Source organism: Rattus norvegicus, chromosome 18 (genome assembly GCF_036323735.1).
Source record: "Rattus norvegicus strain BN/NHsdMcwi chromosome 18, GRCr8, whole genome shotgun sequence".
Taxonomy (NCBI): Eukaryota; Metazoa; Chordata; class Mammalia; order Rodentia; family Muridae; genus Rattus; species Rattus norvegicus.
In genome coordinates this window covers 16635631-16651563 of record NC_086036.1, presented here as the reverse complement: position 1 = coordinate 16651563, position 15933 = coordinate 16635631, and the positions used below count along the sequence as shown (strand labels likewise).

The 15933-nt window shown below is 46.0% G+C and overlaps 1 protein-coding gene across 7 annotated transcripts in view; it reads right to left on the bottom strand.

Annotated features, from left to right (window-relative positions):
• Positions 1 to 15933, bottom strand: part of Fhod3 (formin homology 2 domain containing 3) — a 432679-nt gene that overhangs the window by 48945 nt on the left and 367801 nt on the right. The window lies entirely within an intron of this gene.

Genomic DNA, 15933 nt, shown 5'->3' with positions numbered 1-15933 from the left:
GCAGGGAGTCACCCCAAAATTGGTTTGGTTCAACTGGGAAAGGTCTGAAAGTAGCCCGAGAATCATTCCTGCTCTGTGGCCATTGCACTAATGGTCTGCTGCTATAAACAATGCTGTGCAGGTGATGTGCAAGACCACTTGAGAATGTGAGTCAGGTGTGCCAGCCTCAGTGAGCTGAGCCTCAGAAAATGGAGATGTAACGGCAACACAGAAGATGTCATCAGAGAGCTTAGAAACCTGAAGGTCCCACATGGACCACTAGCATTGCACATCTGGTACAGATATAGGTAACCTCTAGAAGCTGACAGTAAACCCTGGCTGGCAGCCATTAATGAACAGGGACCCGATCCACAAGAGCAAAGTTACACTGAACAAGTTGGAAAAGTCCTCCCAGGACTCCTGATCGGAGCCCAGCTAGCCACAGGAAGCCAGCAAAAACTGCAAGACAACATGCAGGAACTATTTTCAGTGGTGATGTTTTGGGTCATTTCTTATGCAACAAACAGCATAAAATCCATGCAATGTCTTTGTGGGGGGAACAGCAAAATCCACAGTAAATCAAGCTGACCTTCAAGCAGCAGTCCAAAGCTTTCTGACATTGGAGGCTGGCCCAGGGAGGCTGATCCCCCTGGGATCAGATGCCCAGATACTGCTTGCCCAGGGCAAGGAATCACTTGGTGTCTCACTCTGGAGAAGCCAAAGCCTACAATCTTGTGGGCACAATTGTCCTTTCCATGGGTGCCTGTCTTTCTTCGCCCTTAAAGCCTATGCTTAAATCCATAGCCCCTTTCTTAATAAACTCCAACTCTGCTTCATAGCAAATATTTTTCAAGTATTGGGCTGGAAAGATGGCTTGATGGGTAACAGCACTGTTGCTCTTGCACAGGACCTGGGTTCAAGTCCCAGTCCCCACCACGGTGACTCACACCATCTGTAAACCCAGTTTCAGGAGATCCACGAGGTATGCATATGGTGCACATATACACATGCATATGAATATAAGTGTTCATATCCATAACGTAGAAAAGTTAGTACTAGGTAGGATGGATTATGCCTGCAGTCCTCGTACTTCAAACGTGAAGGCAGGAGGACCAGTGAGATCTGTGACAAGCAGGCCCAAGTGAGCTCCATATCAGCCTACGCTACACGGTGAGGCTGAAACAAAACAAAACAAAACAAAATAAAACAAGACAACCCACCACCAACCAAAGAAAAAAGTCACAAATGAAAGGACCACTCATGGGCAGAGGCCTATTTGTAAAGCATCAAAGACTAGAAGCATACTGCTAGTGCCAAGGTAAAATGCTCACAGTGCCAGTCATGTGCTGCTCCAGGGTGCAGCGAAATGGTTCCATCTGCCTCCTGCCTGGTTTTGCTGAGCAAAGCTCTCAGCTAAGAACTTTGGACAAGTAACAGAATGACTGAGAATACAAAAACCTCCAGCCAAACGCCATCTGGCTAGGCCAGACGAGGCTGGGTCACTCCTGACAGCCATTGCCCTGAGCTGGATGAGGCTACAGTGCTAGGATTCTGCCAGGGCCCAGAGAATATGGGCTCAAGTCCTGGGGGTGTATGTGCGCTCTCTCTCTCTCTCTCTCTCTCTCTCTCTCTCTCTCTCTCTCTCTCTCTCTCTCTCTCCTTCCCTCCCTCCCTCCCTCCCTCCCTCCCTCTTTTCCTCCCTCCCTCCCTCCCTCGTTGATGAAGACATTCAGTCAGGAACTAGAAGAGATCTATCCAGAGTCTATATGGATACAGTCTACAAGTGTATCAGGCAGTTCACTCGCTTGCTGCCTCTCCCCACCCCCTTTCTCTGGAACATACTGCAGTCTTCAGGATGGGCAGTGGGGAATGGCCATAGGGTATGGAGGCCTGGCCTCCTTGCCTATCAGTGAGCCAAGCTCTACCTTTACCACAAGGATGAAAGTAGCTCTCACTGGGCAGAGGCCCAACCATCATCAATTTCTTTGCAAGAAGTCATTCTACCAGGACTCACTGGGGACAGCATCCCATCCCTGTGCCCTGTGCTCTTCCAAGAATAGAGCAGGGAGGTGCCTAGGGAGGAAGGGTGGAAAGGGCAGAGGAAAGGTAGAAAAGGGAAGAATTGCAGACTTTTCTTATCGTTCTTGGCGCTTTGCAGCCACCAGAGCCCTTCAGGCAGGAATTGGGGGTGGAAGAGTGTGTACCCTCCTCCTGCCTGAATGCTCTCTCATGCATTCATCCCTGGGGTCTCTAACCTAGCACAGGAGCCTGGTTCAGAGCCCGGAGGCTGTCCCCAAAGATGTCAGGTCTGGTCACACGCCTGAGAACAGGTGTGCCATGCACTGTCCCTCAAGAGCAAAACCAAGGCTTTTGTTTGTGGGAAAATGAGTCCGCCCTTTGGGGAAGCCCTTTGGGGTGTAGGAGAATCTCAGTGCTGATTTCTTCATTGGACGATGTGCTCTTTAGTAGAGATGCACCCCTCTGTGGGCTTCACAAGCCTGGCAGACGCGGAGCGTGAGCAATGGTGGTATCACGATGGGGCTGACAGAAAGCATATGTGTGCACGCACGCTGACTTCAGAATAGCCACATCAAAATGAAAATGTGTTTGCAACAGCCTAGCATGTGGCATGCACTTGGGCACTCATGGCGAGCATGTGGGGGACCTGGACAAGGGTGTCTTCCTGTGGCGCTGTCCCTGGCAGGGTGAGCCAGGACAACTTACCAGTCCCTGGAGACTCAGCGAAGGAGGGGGAGTGTGTATGGCTGCCGGCTGCTTAACTGCAGTCGGCTCAGACCACCTGTGCTGCTTCACCCCATTTAACCCATCAGGACTCAGACAGCCACGCAGCCCCCGGTTGGCCAGGAGTTGTCTGGACAGATGTGTTAATAGGGGTGCTAGCTCTGAATGAGCGACACACTCTTGGGAAGAAATGACACAATGTCATCCAAATATGCCAGAACCTAACTGCATGGAGCCTGGGCCACTAATGTGCGACTCCAAATACTGGGGGAGGAGTGTCCTCACGATCTGTAGTCATCTTCTAAGTCGCCTCCTGCCTAGAACACATGCCTCAGTATCCACAGGGTCTGACTACAAAGCTGTGGCATGTGGGGCTGTCCTGAACAAATTTATAAGCATATTAAGGGCTGGTCACAGACATTCAAGTGAAGCAAAACAAGCAAGAGATTGATCAAGGCAGCAACCAGGAACAGAGGCTTGTTCCTGTGGGCATGTAATAAACCAACGGCGATGCCCAACCTCATGGCTCTCTGCCTTCAGAAGCTTACCACACAATAAAGCACAGCGTGTAAAGCCCTATCTGCAACGTTCAGGGTCTTGGGTGGATGGGCGTCTGCAGGGGGACACTGGATAAGATGACAGGCAGACCTGGAGGGAGCAGCAGGCTCATGGTAGACCCTTCTCTAGCCACAGCTGGGCCAAAATTCCTGAAAAACCACATCTTCTTGTCTTTCACCTGAGAGGCCCCATCTGACTCAGGAACCAGTACTGCCTCACAAAGTTCCTGTCACTCCTGGTCAACCTAAAGGAAGCCATCTATGAAGACCCAGAGACACTATAGCATATTCCACAATGGGCTCTCGCTCTCTTGCTCGCTGGCTCACTCGCTCGCTCGCTGTCTGTCTCTGTCTCTCTGTCTCTCTCTCTGAGTGAGTGTGTGTGTGTGTGTGTGTGTGCGTGTCTGTGTGTGTGTGTGTGTGTGTGTGTGTGTGCATTTTCTCTTTAATCAGGGCTTCTCTTACCGACACCCCCGTACACAGGCATTCTTTTGGGGTTGTGTTTCCTGTCTACGTACAGGGCAGGAGGCCCTTTATAGGAAGCACGGCACGGAAGTCTGCAGGAAATGAAGCTTTCCATCAACACCTGGAGTGAAAATAGTGTTTTTCCCTCCAAGCTAATACTAGTCTCGGTAGTTAACAAGAATTTCTCTAGTCCAACAGGGATGTAAGGGTGGGAAAATACACTGATGACCAGCGTCACACTCTGACACCAATGGTACCTGCTCAGAGTCAGAGAGAGGAGATCCTAAAATCCTGCACGGCAAGGCACATGATCCCTACTGTCCCACGGGCACTGCACAATGCCAGTCATTTTAGCTCCTACTACCTCCAATATAAAACAGCTAAAAAGCATCCTGCTGTCTTGATATCAACAGCACAGTGCACTAGGAAGGTGGTACCCTGGGAAGGTGGTACCCTGGGAAGGAGGTAGCCTGGGAAGGAGGTACCCTGGGATAGTGGTACCTGAGGAAGGGATAGCAAGATGCCTTCATGAGGTCCAGAAGAGCTGTGTAAGTCCCTCTGTCAAAAAGACATTTAAGCAACACCTCTTGGTGGTGAGAAGATGCTAGGCAGGTAGACAAGGACATGCAGAAACCTGGCATGCATGCTATGTGGAGTCAAATTCAGTGAGGTTGAGCTTGGAGTGCAGAGGGAGCTGATCAGCCATCTAGGGTGAGGGCTATTGGCCTTGTGTACTTAAGAAAGGCATCTGGAATTCTACCCTCAGAAGCAGTGATCGGTGCTTCAGGTAGGGGCCATAAGAGCCCCCTGTCTGTGCCTATGTCAAGCCAAGCACTCTTCCTGTTGGAACAACAGGTCTTGCCTGCAAGGTAAGGGTGAAGCTCCAATCAGGAAGAATAGCTAGAAGCAACCCCTGTAGATGATGAGGCTGAGTAGAAGGAAGCAAATGTCAGTCATTATGCAGGGCAGAAGGGCCAGAATGTTATCTCTTTAGTCTGTATTCATAAGGATCCCACTCTGACCCTGGCACCACACATAATAAAGCAGGCATCCAGGGCAGGGGCTGCCAGGGCAGGGGCTGCCAGGGCAGGGGCTGCCAGGGCAGGGGGGCTGCCAGGGCAGGGGCTGCCAGGGCATGGGCTGCTAGGGCAGGGGGGCTGCCAGGGCAGGGGGGCTGCCAGGGCAAGGGGGCTGCCAGGGCAGGGGCTGCCAGGGCAGGGGGGCTGCCAGGGCAGGGGCTGCCAGGGCAGGGGCTGCCAGGGTACCATGCACTTGCTATCATATCCTGGTTGGAAGGAGGACATGCAGCTCTGCCTTTATCTTGAGAGCTATGTAGGGCGAGGGGATTGTAAGAGGAGCTGGGCAGACTCACTTTCTCTGGCAGGATCCATTAGGCAGAAGTGAAAGGAGAATCTAGCAGGGAGGGGCTGAGGACATCCAAGGAGCCCACAACTGAGTGTGTCTCGCTGGCCTGCTGCCCAGGGGAGCAGACAGACACAACTCAGAATCGCCAGGACACACTTAGGGAAGACTAGAAAAATGTGCTTGGCCAGAAGCAGGCTGACCTGATTCTGAGGGTTGAAAACAGACTTCAAGGTTGTAAGGAAGGCTATATGGAAGAGGGGGAAAAAAAACCTTAAAGTCAGTTAAAGAATGGGATAATGTACCATTTATGCAAAGTGTAAGAAATAACAGGAAAGGGGGGTGCTGGTACCACAAGACCCCTGGGTATCACTCAACGGATACCCCTGTTTTTAGTTTTGTTCACTGTCAGTGTCTGCCTGAGTGCATGCCTGTCACAGAGTGTGTGTGGAGGTCAGAGAACTCCGTGGAGCCAGTTCTCTGCTTCTGCCTTTACACATCGGTCCAGGGATCAAACTCAGACCATCAGGCTTGTACAGTAGGCCTCTCTATCCACTGACCCATATCGCTGACCTTCAAGGATCTTTCTGCACCAGAGAAACAAGCATTACAGGAGCAAGGGCAGTTGGAGAGCCAAGAGTCCCATGGACATGAGAAGCCAGAGAGAGAAGGAGGGACCTTGCCCCTTATCCTGTGGACACAAAGGTCTATGTCATCCCATGCATCACAGAACTGAAGAGACAAGGGAAGGAAGGAAAGACCCAAGCACAACACTAGCTCCTCCTGAGTTCCACAGGCAGCTGAGCAGAGCCTTTCAATGCTCAACACCGCCTCCTCATGGGGTCTCTGAGACCTCTGCTGCATGATGGGCCCTGCTTAGCCTGAGGTAAAAATAAAAGTTATCATGTATTAAGCATCTGTCCCATCCACAGGTTGTCCTAGGAAACTTATTAATGTCACCCTATTTAGTTTCCCCATCCACACTATGAAGATTCATGTCCCCATGTAAGAAGTGAGAAAGCATCTTTGGATAAACAGTTTCACCAGGACTACACAGTGAACTGAATCCAGGAACACTTGCCTTTGCCAGGCTGCCCCAACCCCACTTGGGGAGAGACTAGACAAGTTACACCAGTGCCCCCATGTAGCTGGCTGGCTTGCATAGGTTGCCAGCAATCCTTTCGGTCCTAAGGTTTCTTCTCCTTCTTATGGCTCTGAGTGAGTGCCAATTACACACCACAGTCCTGTGAGCCTAGCAGTAAAACCATTTGCTACCTTCCCAAGCTGCATCCTTGGGGTGCTTGACCCCCTCTGATGGCCCCTTGTCTTCCACACACTGCTGCAAACAGCCTTTCTCTAAACATCTCTGAGTCTAGAGCACTGTCTTCATGCAGGATTTCACTGACAGGCAGAGCACACAGGATGATGCTGGGACTCTAATCTAGATAGATCTGCCCTGTGTCCTGTTAAGCACAGGTTCTGCTGCATGGAAGGTGAATGAGCTACAAAGAAGGAAACTGTAAACATTTCTGAAAAAGAACAACATACAGTGGGCAGGCATGTGTCAATGGCTGCTTTCATCAACGTCCCCAGCAGTAGATTCCAATGTCCAGATTCAGTCAATTTCTGGGTGGCTTCAATCAGCTTAAGTCTATGATGGTGTCTTGGTGGCTCTGCCAGAACTTGGCTTTCAGGCAGGTCTTATGAAACTATGGACTGGGCCAGCCGGGTCTATAACAGCCGCTCAAACAGCATACATTCCAGGGACCTCCCCAGTTTAGAGCTAATAACTAACACCATCAACTTGAGACTTGAGGTTTAATCGCATAAATCTGAGAAAGGTCCCAGGAGAAAAGACTCACAACTTTGAACATTCTTTAGACTTTGCCTTTGGTGTTGGGCCAGCTCTTGCTGAGCTGCTCACGAAGATTTATCTAAAGCAGGCTTTCTCAGCCCCAGTACTGCGGACATTTAAGGCCAAACAATTCCTTGACATTGGGTAAGTATTGCTGCATGTTATGGGATTCATAGCCTCTGATTTCTTGTCACTAGGGAACCTTAACATCACCCCTACAACCTTCCCACCACTGTGACAAACCAAGATGCCCACAGATACAGCCAAATGTCCCTGAAGTATTAAATCACCCTGAAATGGAATCTCTGTGCACAGGAAGACTTTTATTAGTTGGGTGCAAATTTCACAAAAGTCGTGTGCTGCCAGGGGTGGAGAAATGGCTCAGCAGTGAAGAGTACGGACTGTTCTTTCAAGACTGGGGTTTTGCTCATAGCACCCACATGGTGGTTCAAAGTCTTCTGTAACTCCACTTCCAGGCAACCCAATGCCCCTTTCTGGCTTCAGTGGACACTGCAGGCATCAAGGTTTTTTCATGTAGCAACAGTGGAACTTGGTATGAAGCTCTGGCCTTATACTCCTAGGCTGTGCTATTACCAAATCCACATCCTGACACCCTTAGATCACACTCAGTCCCACATGTTAGTCATACTCTGAAGGGCACATGGGGATAAAGAAGAGCTCAAAAAATGAGAACCACAGCCACCAAAGCAGATCCAGGTCCTTAATGATAGGTGTAATCCAGTGCATCATGCATTTGGCTTGTGTTAGACAAAATCACAAGTGCGTCAGGGATGATAGTTTCTAGGCTGGACATTCAACCCCGTGGTAGAGTGCCTGCCTGCCTACTTTCTGTGAAGTCTTAATTCAAAACACACATCCCCTATACATGCACACACACACACACACACACACACACACACACACACACACACACACAGACCTGAATTCAATACCCAGAATCCACATTAAAGCTGGGCATGAAGGTATGTCCTCATAATTCTAGTACTAGAAAAGCAGAGACAGGCAGAACTCTGGAGCTCTCTGGCCTGCTAGTCTAGCTTAATGTGTGAGTAAGATAGGAAATCCTATCTCAACAAGCAAGTAAGATGACAAACTGAGTAATGACATCTGACCTCCATTTGCATGTGTATGTGTTCCCGTATGCACAGAGACATGTACACACAATATAAGTTAATATACATTATGAAACATAATATACCATTATACATTATATTTTATTTATATATACACATACACATAACTATATAAAATTTCTATCCCCCTCTTCCTTCTCAGAGGACACTTCTAACCAGGAGTTCGACACTGTAGTATGACAAAATAAAACAGCAGTAGCCAGTTTCAGGTTCAGTTACTGTTTGTGCGCACAGTAAATATTCTATTCCATATTATTAACAGAAACTGGAATGCTGTCCCAGGTCCTTGCACTGTTTGTTGATATATTGTTACTTTGAAGTCGTGTGATGGGACCCCAAACACTAGGTCATGAAGACCTCCTCCTCTGAACTGTGTAAATGTCCTGGTTGCTGTTCTGATTATAACAGGTTGACTGGGATAGACTCTAACACTCATCCTCGGATAAGCCTTTCTTTGAGAGTAAGACACTCCAAACGGGAAGAGTGTTCCTGCAGTCTCTCTGGCCCTAGTCAAGCCTCGAGCAGAAGCACCAAGGGCATCAGAGGAACATGCGGACATTAAGATGGGATGGTCCTGCATAGTGGCATCTAACAAATTGATAGAGCTTCCTTTTTTAATCACTAAGTTTTCAGGTCACTCAATAATTCAGTTACTCACAAATCGATGTTCTTCTGGGACCAAAGGAAAAAAAATCTCTTGATTACTAAATATTGATTAATATTTGTCATGGTTGAGGTACCATTCAGGGTACAAACAACTTACATAAAAAATTATCTTCCCCAAAGTATTCTCCAGGTTCAAGTTGTCTGTTAAGTCACGGCACAGAGACATTGCAAGATCAAACAACTAGCAGCTCTCCAGGCCAGTATATTCTGACCAAGTATAATTAGAAACAGCTGGCCTGAGCCTGGGGCACAGCTAGACATCTCATATTTAAATCCTCACCCCAAACAACTGTCCCCAACTTACATCTGTCACTCCTGGAAGGAGCTTTCCTGTTACTCTAGGACTGCAGTTTATCTGCATTTCTTAGCAAATAAGTTCACGGAGAAGAAATCTAGGATTAGCACCAAAGTCATTGGCAGGCTCAGAAACACAGTTCGTAGTCTCAAGCCTCTAGCATGTAGTACTTTTCTATAGTGGTTGAATGGACAAAGGGGCTTCCTTAAGAAATAGATGTTTTAACTATCAATTTATCCAGTACCATCCTCTCGATCTTCTGTTAGAGTGTCTAGATCTTCACAAAGAAATAGTCTAGGGACACTTGTCAAAAAAATACCCCAAAGTTGTATGCTCTGCCCTAGATAGCCAGGGAAGTGTCCTCTACCATCCCCAGATGAGGAATAGGTTTGACACATCTGGGTAGCATATACATATGAATTCTACACTGAATGTCCTCAGACAGGCGCCTGGCAAGTCTTAGTGTCTTAAGGAATTTAATGACAAGAAGCATCTGAGGAGACACTTAACCTCAGGACCCAAAAGGACAAAGGTAGAGACACAGACATACGTATTTTTCAGAGGCAGGTAACCATCAGAAGTGGGCATGGGAGGGTTGGATGAAAGGGGAGGATGAAAACAGTGGGTTGGGCAATAACCTACCACACAGAGGACAGCAATGTAGCTACAAGAAAAATGAGACATGATTGGGGAGATAGTGAGGCAAGGAGAGGACCCTGAAGCAAACAGTGCATTCCTTCTGTAGATTCTCTACAAGATGTAGAGGAGATCAAAGAGGTTGCATCAAGAAAGCTATGAGAACCTTCTAGTGTATCTAATGGGGTTTTCCAGAGAAGCTCCAACTTAGAAAGTCTTAAAAGACTCATGTTTGTCTCAAGCTTAACGAAATGCACTGTAGGGTCCCTGATCCCAGGGGTGGTCTTACAGAATCGGGATTTTAGGGCCTATAAAACCAGCACATGCTTACTTGGCTAAACTACATCCTTTATATCACTGTGTGTAAATGCAGTGCAGTATATATGGAGTGGGTACCCAAGAAGTAGGAGTGATGGGCATAGCATTGTGGCTGCTAAGGTCCTGAGCCAGGGAAGGATGCCAGGAAGAACCTCAGGTCATCATTTATTGTTACTTTCAAGGTCTTGGTCATTGGATAAAGGGCTGAAGACCCTCACTCACAGAATCTCCCAGCTCATAGAACCTCCTAACTAGACCTGAAATCATTAGTATGGAGTTCCAGCCTTGAATAAAAGGCACTCAGGAGGGACTCATGGTCCTCATGTTCTCTTTATTAAACAAAAACAAGCAAATGAATGGCTATTTAAAACATGATCTTTTTTGCTTACCCTAAGCAGACTGTAGGATATAAAATCCATAGTAAAGTTTGTTAGAAAATCATTGTCCTTTAGTGTTGGGTAACAACTGCCTATGGGTTCCCCTTGTTTCTATAGTCTGGTAAGCAGAGTCACCAAGAGCCCTTCTTCTGGAATTACTTTGTAAGACTATATATAGAGAAGTGTCCTTGAAGATAGAAATGAGAGAGAGAGAGAGAGAGAGAGAGAGAGAGAGAGAGAGAGAGAGAGAGAGAGAATACGTACACACGACTAAGAAGATTCATTTCATTGTCCACCATCCTGTGTCTCTCTGGGATGAGGGAAGGGATTCTTTCTTACTGCCCCTAAGCTCAGAGTTCCTTTCCTCAGTTTCTCACATTTACATGTCTAGGCATCACTAGTCCATGGTCACATTACCATGGGAACCAGGGCAGGGAAAAATAGCACACATTTGGACGTTCTCTGGCTACCTCTGGCCCTGTAAGCAGAAAGTTCTCGTCTCTGACCCTAGAGTTCCATGCTTTCTTCCAGCATCTCTGGAGTTGCTGCAGCCCAGCCCATTAAAGGTAGAATTGAAGTCTCAAAGCATTCACGGTTCTTAACAACTGTTTCTATGAGATCATCAGGTTAATCAGAAAGTGGCCACTTAGGCAGTTTTCCAAATGTTATTTTATGCTTTTCTCTTTCCTTAAGGTTTATTCTTTATCCACCTCAAAAGACTCAAAACTTCAATGTGCTAAAAAAAATGGTACAAGAAGGGCCTGGGGAGACCGTCCAATGGTTAGGAGCACTTGCCATTCTTGCAGAGGACCTGAGTTCAATTCCCAGCACCCACATGCTATTTTACAACTGTCTGTAGCTCCAGTTCAGAGAACCCACTACCCTCTTCTAGCCTGTTCAGGTACTGCATGCACATAATATACACATATAATATCATATGGAACATTCACACACATAAAATAAAAATAAACCTTCAAAAGAAAAATATGGCACAAGAGAAAATTGCAAGCCACTATCAAACTCTTTAAGGCACAATGTTGCCTTTTCCAGTGAACTCCAGGTAGGTGTAAAGATTATCAGTAGACGTCTACCACAGAGGAGACAGTCCTGGCCTTCAGTGGAACTCCTGATGGATTTGGTCAAAGGAACCAAATGGCACCAAGTTGCTTTAGGCAGGTGAGGAATGAGGAGAAGTACAGGCCCCAGTCCCACAGCCACAGGAATCAAGTTTCTAGTCAATTAATAAAACACTGGGCTGAAGGAATCCAAAAGTTTCATGCTCATGAACCAGCAAGTATGAGGCGATGACTGACACCGTTCCACAGCTGCTAGGCCAGGTGGAAATGGCACCAGATGTTTCTACCTCATGCCCCATGGATTAGGTAAACTACAACAGTTCCTATAACCTGAAGGAGACTCAAGCAGCATACAACAAAGGTGACCATGACACACAGTCGATACTAATGATGACTATAGCCGTGATGCTGGATAGATCATTTATAAAAATGATTACTCATTTAAGTGGACTGAACATTTCATGACAGAACTGTATGCTTATACTTTATTTCCAGATGCCAGAAATGAAAGGCTAGAGGAATGTTCTTAATTCCAGGACTTTAAATGCATGGATCCAAGAAAGAAGTATCAGTAAGCCACCATCAAGAATTTCTACAAATTCATCCAGGTGAATATGCAATTGGACTACCCATGTCTCATATCCCAAGTCAATAAATCCTTCAGAAATACCTTAAAGTCTGATTAGAGATAGTAAAAGAAAGCTTACTACTGAATATACTTTTCTTGACATACATTTTATATAGCATGTTCAAGTTTTCTCTAAGGTCTCATCTCCGGGCATACATGGGAAACAACAAAGGTAGCCTAGCCTTCATTACATTGCCTTAGTAAGGCTTGTGGATAAAAAGCACTTAGAAGCAGTTAATAGTAGCTTCCTTCCATTAAGAACAGTACTTTCTTTCCATCTGGCCTCAGGAGGGCCCTGCCTATTTGGGGAAAGGAGGCTTCCCACTCCCCAGGGAAGGCCAGCAAGCCAGGACACATCCCAGGGACAACCACCAATAGCTGGCTCTCAGGGCAGCATTTTTTTTCTTTACTTTGTCTCCATCCAATGCATTCCAAGGATATGACCCATTTGGTGACAATATTTTGTATAATAGTTACTTGTCTCATTGAAACTTTGTGTGATAGTTACTTGTGTCATTAACACTTTGTGTGATAGTTACTTGTGTCATTAACACTTTGTGTGATAGTCACTTGTGTCACTGATACTTTGTGTGATAGTTACTTGTGTCATTAACACTTTGTGTGATAGTTACTTGTGTCATTAATACTCTGTGTGATGCTTACTTATCTCATTGCTCTGACAAAATACCTGAAGGGGTAACTTAAGGAAGGAAGGGTTAGTTTGGTTCATGATTCAAGTGTACAGCCCATCATGTTAGGGAAATCATGGTAGCAGGACCTGAGGCCGCTGGCCACATGCTGCATCCACGGTCAGACCACAGCAAGAAACAAATGGTAGGGTCCAGTTTTCTGTTTCTTTTATTGAGTTCAAGACCAAAGGCTGTAGAATAGAATCACCCACAGTGGGTGGATCTTCCCACCATAACTAAATTTAGCCTAATCCAGATGATCCCTCAAAGAGAAGCTAAAAGGTCCATCCCATAGATGATGCCAGATGTCATCAAGTAGACACTTGAATTTAAGCAGCACACTTGTCTATACTGACTTTTTACTCACGGCATACACATTATTCTTTTAATTTTCTGTAAAACTTTTCAAAAATCCTATCAGAGAATTTTATACTAGTGGGAATCCTTCACTCTGTTCGGTAAGAAGAGCTGTGATTCCAGAGTCATGTATGGATTTCTTCAGAACAATACTAGGGAATAAACTTATCATATCCTCTGCTGTGAGCCCTCAAGTCTCAGGAAAACACCAACCTATCCAAACAGAGGATGAAGAGAGTTGCTGCGCCATGTTGACCACAAGCTGGAGCTGGTTTCGTCAGCGACAGCTGTGCCAGTAGGCGCACATATAGATGCCATCACTTCATGTGAGTCTGCTACTGACATAAGAGGAAAAATACCCAGACCATGACAACAAAGACTAGGCAGTTTAGGGACACACATCTGCTGCAAGCTGCAAAGGGGCCAGATGGAAAAATAATTCCAGCACACACTGGCTTGCTAGTGGGTTGCAGTGGCATCATTTACACAAAGGTTACAGCATATTTAGCTGAGGTTGATTTTGACTGAGGCGCTCACTCGATGGACGGTACATAATGGTATTAGCATTTAGCCATCAGGTCTTTCCTTCTCAAGTGGGTATTCTGTAAGAGGAATGGGAAGAGATTCAAATGCTTTCCCTTCTCTCTCCCTCTCCCTCCCCCCTCTGTTTTATATTTTTGAGACAGGGCCTTATGCAGCCCTTGATCAGAGTGTGCTGCCAAGGCTAGCTTTGAACTCTTGATACTAGTGCCTCTACCTCCCCTGTGTTTGGGATTTCAGGTCCATGCTACCAGGACTGGTGCTCACCCTTCGAAAAGTTCTCCAGAATCCAAGCAAATAATTTTAGGCTGGATGTGGCGAGGAACACCACAGCCTCTTGAGGTGGAGACGAGAAGGTCAGCAGTTCAAGGCCATTCTTTGCTACTTAGGGAAGCCTGAGATCTACATGTACTACATGAGACCCTGATTCAAACAGCTAAAATCAAATGCAGTAAAAGTAGTCACAAAGTGACCTACCATCTTGACCGATTCATACTTTAGTAACAAATATTAGTTTTTCCCTTTCTTATCAATATGATTCCTGAAATGCTGACTTTGTGTAAATATTGGGGAGAGGGCAGGCAAATGGATGGTATGACATAAACTAGAATAACACAAAGCATGGGCCACTGTGACTCTTCAATTGCTGGGATACAGCTCTATCTGTGGACTCTTCTCCCAGCCCCATCAGTGACGGCCAACGGGAGTCTTCCCTTGCATTGGATCCCCAGGGAACTACAGATGATACCACCTCCCCTCTTATCCAAACACATGACCAGATACTCAACAGGAATGGAGCACTGGGAAAGGAAGGGGCAGGGTATGATGGAACCACTAAATACACTGTGGTCTTATGCTCCAGGAATGGCCAAGGATGAAAAAGTCTGCCAACCCTTGGCACATGAGGGACACAACAGTGCCAGGTGTTTGATGCAGGACAAACATCAGGATGTGTGGAGATACACACACACACACACATATACATATATATACACATATACATACATATATATACACATATATGCATATATATATTTCTTCCTCCAGATGTTGGGATATTATAAACATTAGAGATAGGCAAAAAATTATTTTGGAAATTTGAAAATGGGACATGGTAGTAAGAGGAGACTAATAATAGAAGGGTCTAGGATGTTTCAAACATTAATGGGGGTAATTTTTGTCACTTCTACTTTGGAGGTCTGTCATGAAGAGTCCCCCAAGCAGCAGGAACTCCCACAGTTCTCATAAACACTTTCTTATGGAACTCTTTTAGACTGTTATCATCCCAGTGTATGCATAATCATGTGTTCAAGTTGGTGTGTAAGTGTGTAAATGTGTGTAGGGAGTCAAGGATGGGTGTCTTCCTCGATCACTTTTCCCTCTTAATTTTTGAAGCAGGATCTTCCACTAAACACGGACTCCTCGTTTGGCTGGGCTGGCTGGCCAGGCGGCTCCCAGAACTCCTGTGTCTCTACCTCTCCCAGTGCTGGGGGTCTGGCGTAACCATCACATCTAACCTTTTCATGCACATGGGGGATCCAAACTCAGGCTCACTACGTTTGCACAGCAAACACTTTATTGACCGAGCTATCTCCCTAGACCCTTATTTCTGAGGACAAGGAGGGTCAGAATGCATTGAGGTCCCAATGGTTCAGATTACAGTCAATCACAGTAGGAGACACACCTACCTACAGCCTGAAAGACCCACTGATCCTTCCAGGGAAATGCCAACAACACACATGGTGCTTTACTTATGTACAGGTGTATGTATTCATCCCGGCTTCGTGTTTCACGTTCAAACCTCGCCAGTTCCATTTTAGTAAAACGTGGCTACTCTCCCACTAAATAGAAAAATGACATTCACTCTGAAAGCTTACTGGAAAAAGCTCATATTGATTAAGGTATATCACTAACATAGCAGCACATATATAAATAACAAACATGCATACATATATGTACATATACATATTATATAGATATATGTACATATATGTGTAAATATGTCTGATAGGGGTGGGTATATGTGTTTTATTTTCTGTGCTCTTCTGGGGGCTTAAAATACAGGTTTTTTCCTAGGTAGGATGGTCTCAGGCTCAACTCTAGTTGGACATAATCCTTGAGGAATTGTTTTCTGCTGCAAACATTGAGTGATTTAAAAATCTGAGGACAAACAATATTTACAGGTATTGGGACTATTCTATGTTTCATGGCCTACGGTATCATTTTCTAAACAGCTG